The sequence below is a fragment of the Odontesthes bonariensis genome, chromosome 18 (assembly GCF_027942865.1).
Source record: "Odontesthes bonariensis isolate fOdoBon6 chromosome 18, fOdoBon6.hap1, whole genome shotgun sequence".
NCBI classification, from domain to species: Eukaryota; Metazoa; Chordata; class Actinopteri; order Atheriniformes; family Atherinopsidae; genus Odontesthes; species Odontesthes bonariensis.
Genome location: NC_134523.1, coordinates 16,722,557 through 16,732,009, shown reverse-complemented (window position 1 = coordinate 16,732,009; position 9,453 = coordinate 16,722,557).

The following is a 9,453-nucleotide window of genomic DNA, read 5'->3' as shown; positions in this document are numbered from 1 at the left end:
TTGGAGATGTTCTGGTGACGCTTGCTGTTCCGACAAAGTGCTGGAAACATGTGTTGCATTTGCCATTAATTTGTCACACGTCTGCTGCTTTTTGAGTTACTTTGCTCTCAGTTAACAGCACAGTTTGTGGCTCGCATTGGATTTAGTTGACTATTTTGACGCTGTGTATGCTATAGAGGGTGCTTTATCATAAGGGAGAACTTGAAAAACGAATAATTCACATCAAAAGTTTTTTTAAGAATCTAAAACTATATATGAAATGCCGACCGACCATATCATGATTTTAAATCATAATAATAACGCACACATTTTTAACTAGATGTTTCATGCCAACTTCTTGAGCTCCACAGAACAGTGTTCACTGCCAAAATGTCTCAAGTATATATATGGAATTGTATGCATGAGGGGTTGGGTAGGAATCACCGGTAAATCAAGCTTTACTGTTAACATACATGCAATAAAAATTTCCCATAGTAAATGACATAGACGACTTTGGTCCCAGGTGGGCTCTGATGCACTGAACTGGACAGGATGTGAATCAAGTGCAAGTGATGCCACTTATTGGCTAATCATAATCCTAAGAGCACAAACTTTAAACATGCCCCAAATACCTTCAAATGTTGAAATATTTGGCCTCTCCTGATAGGAAATCAAAGGAATGTTTCGCATATCAAAAGCAACATGACTGCCTCAGAGATTCTTGCTCAAGGTAATATCCTGGGTTAAAATGATAAATAGTGATGACCATCTGCTTTTGATTGAGATATTAACACACCTCACATATGCAGACACTTAGCATTCCTTATGTAAATGTAATGTAAATCGCCAAAGTTTACCTTTTATGAGCTTCAATATGAAAATCCACATATGTGCTTAATTGGACCCACATTCAAGTGGAAACTGTTTGGGGATTTGGGTTTGACTCAACCACAAAGGGAGAATAAAAACGGCTAAAAAAGAAGTAATAGCGCAAGCAGCCTCAACACAAGCCAAGGTTTTTTTGTTTTTTATGTTCTAATGCACACAGATAAAAATACTACCTCCAAAGGGAGGTTTAGCTCTGATCCCCTATGATATAGAAGAAGTGGAATGTACTGTAAAGCATGAATACTGTACGGTACAAACCTTCCACCCACCCCCATGTGCTTGCTGCACCTCTCCTCTTTGGTTCAAATCTGTAACAGATTGGGTTTAGTCTGACTGGAGGTATGCAGCCACAACACCACATGTAGGGGTCCCCATAATCCCCACACTGAGTATTAAGCTCACAGCATGGGCATTCTTTTAGCGACATTGCAGGAATTACCAATACATAATCTCTATGATCATCATTTAGTTTATTCTATACTAGAAGGTGGGGGGAGGGATTGGTCTGAACTTGAGAGCTGTATACAAGTTGGGAGAGATGGTGTGCGGTGCCATCTGGAGAACACACAGGGTAGCCTGTTGGAATCCGCTAACCAAACTGTCTTAAACAACATAAAGCTAAACCACATGTTCAAAAGACCTGATCTGGTTACTGAATGCAGTATGTGGTTTCTATAGCCTGAAGTGGAATACATTGTTTATGGGGAACTGTGTCGAGTCAAAGCCATTATGATGGATCTCTGTGATGGAGGCCTGGAGCGTAGGCCGTGGGTGAAATAAAAAGAGGACATTATTGCGATGTGTTTGTGATGCAGGCTTGGTTTTGACAGCTGCTACCAACACTTTAAAGCTGGGAAACCTTTATTTGATCAACTGAAGAAGTAGATTGGATTTGAATCTTCATGAGGACAAACCTCTGTATAACAATCACAACAGGTGATGAGAATAATTTCACTGACTTATTCCACCCCTTCTCCATATGTGACACGTTATTTGCTGACAGCAATGAATCACACTCGCTTCCCTCATTTCTTTTACTGAGTTTGCTCTGCCTTTAAATTCAATAATGTTGCCTTGATATTATTCCTCCAGGCACAGTCACTGCTGAAACATTTATGTTTCTCTTTCTCAGACCATCCGCCCCCCCATGAATGAACTGAATGGCATGAATAAAATACAACTTCCTGTTTTTATCACATCGATAATCTGAACAGAGGTAGAAAGGGAAAAAAACAATCACCTAAATGTTGGCTAAGAGGATTTTAGGGCATAGTGGAGCCATCCTCCCTCACTATAATAAATGAGGGGTGACAGTAATGCTAGGCAGAGCCTATATGGCCACATACTGTAACCCAGTGCTCTGCAGTTGTGTGAGAAGACTCAGGGCTAATTCAGTGTAACGTTTAAACTCCGGTGGCATACCACTTTCTGCTGGATTTGTGCACTAGTGCTTTGTTTTCTCCATTTAATGATGCAACATGTGTTATGCAATCCTATTGTGTAAACTAAAGCATCCAGCATCCAGCGCACAGTTGTATGATTAAAGTGTTTTATGATTTCAGGAGTAAACTGGAAAATGTGTAGATATTCTTTTGTAGATATTTGGATGAAGGGATCGACACCACTGTTATATCTGTCTGTTAAGTCGACAGCTGCGTGGCCTAACAGTGTAAAGCTAAAAGTGATCTGCTGGACTCTTGGTAGGATACAGAAAGCTCTGTTTGACATCTTGACAGGAAACCTCATGTAATCACTGAGGACAGCCTGCGTTTCCAATGTTAATCTTTTAATCTAATCACAAGAAAGGGAATTTTACAATATGTTGAGCTGTCTTTTTTTTTTAATCATAGCCATTATAGTCAAATAATATTACTTCTTTACAGTGCATGGTCAAGTATGGGACAACTTATATTTATCGGTACCTATTTTGTTGATGAACAAATATAATGTTCTCCAATCAAACACAAATACTTATCTGAATGGAGTTCTATCTTTCAAATTACAAAAGGAATTTTATTCATCTTAATCTCCTTTTACATAGATGCAACAGATTGGTAACACAAAATTACAATTAGATAACATTTTTTATGTTGAGATTAAGAGACCCGAAAAGCAGTTGTTTCTTCAGTTGCAGTTTCTTAATTTGTTTGCAATAAACTGCCACTGAAGCAGCAAGAAGCTGCCAAATTCTGTCCAAATAGGTATAATGTTTCCTCTCATTGTTAAACTGATATTTAAGAAGAGCCTATCAGTTCTTTAATGGGATTTCAGTGAGGTGAGGAGGGGGGTCAGGCAAGCAGAGAAGTACTTATATATATATATGGCATATATAATATATGGTCTTACTGTCCTCCTGCATCACCACTTGAGGAGTATACCTGTTTTCAGTCCATCTACAACTCCAATCCCCCCCAAAAAACCAAAATCATGCTGAAATGAGACATTCTATTATTTTATGAAAAATATTAGCTAATCTTGAATTTTAAGGCAGCGACACATCTTATTAAGGCTGGGACAGGGGCAATAAAAGGTTGGAAAGGTAACTGATGTTAAAAAGAAGAAAAAAAACGAAGAGCAATTTTAGAATAATGATCCTTATTGTCAAAATGCAAACACTATCATGAAAAAATATTTCATGATATGGGGTTCTTAATTTCATCAAAAGATGAAGAGGATCTACATACATCTGTGCGTTCAAAGCCGAATATCATTGTTGAATGCCTATAATCTTTGGGCTTTCAGGTGGCACCGGGTTAAAAAACAGGCTTGATTCCTATTTCAGCAAACAATGCTTGTGCCATCCCAAAGCAGAAAATAGCAAAGTTAAAAAGAATTAGTTATAACATAGCTGTGTCTAGTATGACAAGTATGCCCAGCAAATACACAGAAAGAAGGTATAGACTTTGAGAATTCATACAGCAAGGCCAAAATCAAGTATGATCGAATCTAAGGCCTGTAAATGGCTGGATCTGTGGCTGGATCAGAATCTGTGGAGCATTTTTCCCTGTCATAATGAATACTTAGAGTTTGATGGTGCTGGTAAGTATTCTTAAAAAAGGTAACATTTGTGAATGGATAGCATGAATTCTGGAAAGAAACAACTAAAAGTATTACAGCACTTTCACAGACAACCAGTCTCTTTCGTATCCGCTTTGGGACTGAAGTTCCAGCGTGCTTCTCCCCGCTTAAAAATTTGGCTGCCACAACATCTCTCATTAGCCTGGCTGACGCGTCCACATCTCGATGAGATGGTGGTCTGGGAACTAGGTGTGCATTTTCTCGTATTTGAGGCGTGGTTTACGAATGCCTAGAGCCGTTTATTGGGCGTTACGAATGTCTATGAAATGGCGTCTGGTTCTTCCCATGCTGCTTTGCGCGCGATTCATAGCCAATTGTATCACTTATACCAGATGACGTATGTAGAGCGACAGAAATTTGACGAGGAAGAAGAAGAAAAAAAAGTAAAATAAAAGTAAACTTGCGTTCTAAGCTACTTAAAACACTTTCTAAGGCTGCTTCGAATGGTAACGTTGTGTCCGCTGCCATGTTGGATTAACACTCTACAAGCTTCGGTGTCGCGCATAGATGTCGTCATCGTCTTGCTGCCCCCCCCCGTTCTGTGATTGGTTCCCTAACTCAGGCAAAAATAAGGGCGGTGGTTTCCAGGCTGCCTTTGCAGTGTGAATGAAATCGCGCACAAAGCAACATGGGAATTCCCAGGCTAATCTCTCATGATGGACAAACAATAACTCCAATCATCACGACACAGCCCCTCATATTGACACGCCCACGTCTAATCTACCCCCAGAGACGCCGGGCAGCCTCGGAAGTGATGAGTTTTTGTCGATTTAGCCAATGATGACCTAGAATTGTAGATAAAAACTTGACTCTCCCGCCCCCTCCTGAAGCCGGGCAGCCCTCGGCTCAGAAGCCTGGCTGTTAGTGGCGGCTTCATAACAGGATTTCCTCAGTGAACGGCGGCGATTTCAGAACAAATCACTTCATTAAGCTACAGGACAACATGTTGTAGTTATGAAAGTAAATGCAGTATTGGGCATATCTTGTGTTTTGTGAATAACTGTTTTATCGTCAATTTAACATTGAAGATGTAGCAATTTCGCCAGAGAATGGGAGAGGCTGTCCGGCTTCCCGTGTTGTCTCTGAATAGCCGCGGCTGGTATGGAACAACATTCTTCTCCCAAAGATCCAGCAACTGGTCTCCTCGGTTCCCAGATGTTTGCACTGTTGTTGAAAGACGTGGCTCTGTCTCAAAAATGTTTAAACATGCTGTTGCCATCAAATCGAAGATCAGCTAATATTTTCCATGAAATATCAATGTCTCTTTCAGCATTTGATATGTTTTCTATGTTCTACTTTGATTAAAATATTGGTTTATGAGATTTACAAAGAGTTGCATTCTGTGTTTATTTGCATTTTACATGACGTCCAAACTGTTTTAAACTTGGGTTGTATGTGGCTCATCCTCAATGATAGCAGTTCATTCCTTTGCCACCACGTTTGCGCCTAAGTAATGCTTCAGCGTGGGATTCTTAAACCCAACCAGGAAGTGACAGTAACAGGAAGTGTTACAGTGAACAGTTGTTGTGCCACAGACAGAGTTTATGTTGGTCTCAATATCTGCTCCATTCAACATCCCCACTACATTTTAGTTGGAGAACTTGCTGTTAAGAAGCTGTGTGTTTGAACCCCAACCGGAATCTTTTTTTAAACCTATTAACCTTGTAGTTTTAGCACCATCAAGATATTGTGCTGCCTAAACCTATTAAACACGATAAACATGTAATTTGGTATTGTTAAGAGTTGACAATATGCACAGAAATAAAGATAAGATCAGAATCCTCACTTGCGTAATAACAGTGTATGCAGGAAAAAGACTTCACTCTGAACCCAAAAGTATGGCTCGCTGGTTTGAAATATTAAAATGCTGTGTTTTGAATCAATTGTGTGAGGTAGACCACACTACATTACATAGCTTTTGGCCCAGAGTTGTGACCTCAGATATATCTCTGTAAAGCAACTTAACAACTTGGATGTTATTGTTACAATAAAACCAAAGTGTGGAAAAGCATTATAGCCGGACGAATGACACAAAAATCTTTTTAACAAATGGTGTTAGCAGGTGTGGGGCCATTTCATGCATGGCTGGAAATCATGATTTTAGATTGGGCTTTATGTACTATGTGACACATTGATTCAGTAAGCCATTCAGTCAATCAGGATGCAGCACATTTTGGGCGGTTTTCCACCGTCGTCAGCAATTGCTGAGTTGGATCTTAGTATCCCGTGCGCAGTTAAAATTCCAGGTCTCCGAAAAGTAAAAAGCAAGTCAAATCAGTGTGTCAGCAGGGGATCTGTAAACCACATGTTTCCTGGACGGCTCTGTCAAGACCAGCTGTGCATACATCACAGCCTGCATGATATGTGTGCACTGTTAAAGACAAAAGAGAGAAAGGGGATAAAGAAAGAAAACAAACAGAAAAGGAGAAAGACAGGTGACGACTGACACATACTGAACATGAAGTGGATGAAGAGGAGTTGGTATTTGATCAGTGAAAAGGGAATAACAGTCAGTTTATGTCTCTGAAGTCTAATGACTTGCTAGGCCTATCTGTTACCATGTCAATGCCTCACAACAGCCCACCCGGGCCGCCCCGTCTATCCCTCCTCACCTTCCAGATGCTCTCGCAGTGAAGGGGTGAGAGGTTGGCAGGTGCCTCGAGGGGCAGCAAGGGGCCTCAGGGTCAGATTTCCAGGAGGTCAAGCAGTTGCAGTCTTTGGGTGGAGCAAGCGTAGTGGTAGAACAGTATGGCTAATGTCCAGATAGACAGGACTGCAGAGCATGAGTCCAACCTAATCAACATTATTTACGATTAACGACAGACAGCTACGCCTGTCTGGGGTAGCCACAATCAGCTTTCATGGTATTACCAACTGCCCACCACAGATCCGTAATCCTTCAATCTTCGACTTTTAACATATCAACATGAATGCATTTGCAGTCATGTTGATATGTTAAAGGTCACTTTGTTTCAGTTTAATTTAAATAACACACCAATTGCGCCCAATTAATAGGATTCTTCTGAAAGATACTTTAACCCTGATATGTCCTGTGGTAGATCAGGACATAAAAAACATTCTTTATGGAGATTGATAGAATTTGGAAGGAACATGATGTGCCCAATGGCTTGCTTACAGAAGTTACCTGTGGAAAAGATTTGGAATAGCACCTGCTTTCCAAATGTACTTGGCAGATGATTGGTTGGAGTATCTGCCTGTCACTGTTGATCACAAATTAACTTTAATGAAACAGATTAATGAAGAAGGACCCTTGGAGCATGGTGGTTGTTTACTAGTGGCACAAAAAATAACACCTTACCAAGCTGCCACTGTTCCCCTTCAGTAATTCATACAGACCTAATAGAGGTCACCGCATCAGTGTGTGCGTACATCAGTAAAGGGACAACAGTGTCAATGGTTAAAGTGGTGTGTGCTACCATTACACAGGCACGCAGACTCAGCTCTGTGTCCACCTACATTGCTGACTTACAGCTGTAGCAGCACATCAACTTCAACCCCTCATGCTGCTTGGGTAATAGCACACAGGACACTGCCGTGCAACAAGGATGCATCAGTCCCAGCTTGAAACGGTGTGCCTGAAAAGGGCTACTCGGTGACTAGGAGCAAGCATTTTTGACTACCTGAATAGGATCCTGATTGTTCTGGACACAAGAGGGATTCTCTTGTGATTGTGATCTTGCTAACTGTCCATTTTTCAAGCAACCCTGCAAACTAAGGTTTGAGGGAATAACACATGGCTCCCATCAATGAGACCTAGCTTTATCTCCATTGGAGGACTAACCTGTCGTGCTGAATAGGTGGTTGCACAAAAACATCTAATTTCCCATAAAAACCATTTGGAAAAAGGCAGTCACCTTTAACAATACATATGAACTTGAACCAATCTGATCATGAAAGTGCTGCAAGAAAAGTCAATCTGTTGACAAGAATAGTCATTTTTGACTCTTATCACATCTGAAAACTGCTCCAAGCCGCCAGTTTAGGATAAACTTTTGTATTTCGCCCAAAAAACTTAGAGCCTAATAACATGGATTCCTTTGTGATTGTGATCTTGCGAATCTTACATGATCTCACATCTAGCTGTCTTGCAAGGAAAGTCCATGGTGATTTGTTTCATTTTACAACATTTTTGTATTTCTATACTCGTTTGTTACTTAATCATTCACTCACTGTTCAGTTACGTTTAGGACTTGCACTCTACTTGGGCTCAGAATAGACCCTGTCACAATGTCTAACAAAACGTTAGAAAACCCCATTTTCAACGTTATCATGGTGAAGACTCCCACCCCATCTGCTAATGACATGAAACATGGTGCAAGTACTAAGGAAAATTAAACAAATTACTCTGAAACTGTCTGGAAAAACAATCATGTTTTTATGCACCAGCAAAGAAAAGAAAATTTGACCTTAGTGGAACAAGGGACAAGGAAGCGCCTTGTCTTTACATCGAAACACCAACAGCATTCTGTTAGGCTGTAAGGGATGCTTACATCCACCGAATCAATGGAATTTGGTTTTCTTTGTAGCTTTGTGTTCAGTTTGCCGTGTTAACCTAAGCGATTTGTCCATAGCCTCCTTTTATTGTAAACAGTATGAAGTGATAAAGTTGGAACTATATGCGCTGAAATAAGTCAGTGGTATTGGTTATATTTCTGATGATTTACAGCTGAATACAGTTAGCAATCACATTCAGCTGACTGCATCTCTCTAAGAGACAAAATTCCCCTCTTCCTCACATTACCATCCATTATGCAAACCAATGATTAGGTCACTTAATTCTAGTCTAGACATGTAGCCCTTTATCATTCGCCCCTTGCTGTGTACACTGCACTGACCTACATTAATACATTTATAACCAATTTTTCTTCTGGTCTTGTATGCAGACTCAGGAAATTGTGCAGTCCAATTTAAAACGGCCCAAGGGGAACTCTCATAACCATGTGCCAATTAGTTCCACTGTCAATAACGGTAATGCTGAAGGACATTGTGTTTCAGGGTGAGAGGAGAGAACAGATAGAGGAAGAAGGGCGACATCATCAAGCTTATGGCTCATTGTTAATGGCTGCCACACTGACGAAAAGCGTTCAGACACACACACATAATCTGGCCCATGAATATGGTTGAGGGGTTTATGTTATTCGGCAGAATGACCCAACTCATGAAGATAATATGTAATGAGGTCTTGTAAAGGTCAACAAACAAAGAAGTGGGACACATAGAGGCCATGTGATGAGATTCATTAGGACCGCAGTGTGGGCGCGGTTGGGGGTAAGAGGGTGCGCATTCCTCCATCGTTTCACTGCTGCAGCTGAAACAGGTGTGTCTTCTTACTAAGGGCAACAAGGGCAAGACAAGTGCTACTCTCATATGGTTAAGGCTGGTCACACTTGGCCACATTCTGACCTTACACCCACTTGACTGGACCAAGACTTCGTTAAGTAGGTCCTAAGTAGCACATGTGTCCTACAGCTATCATCTCAGCAATTT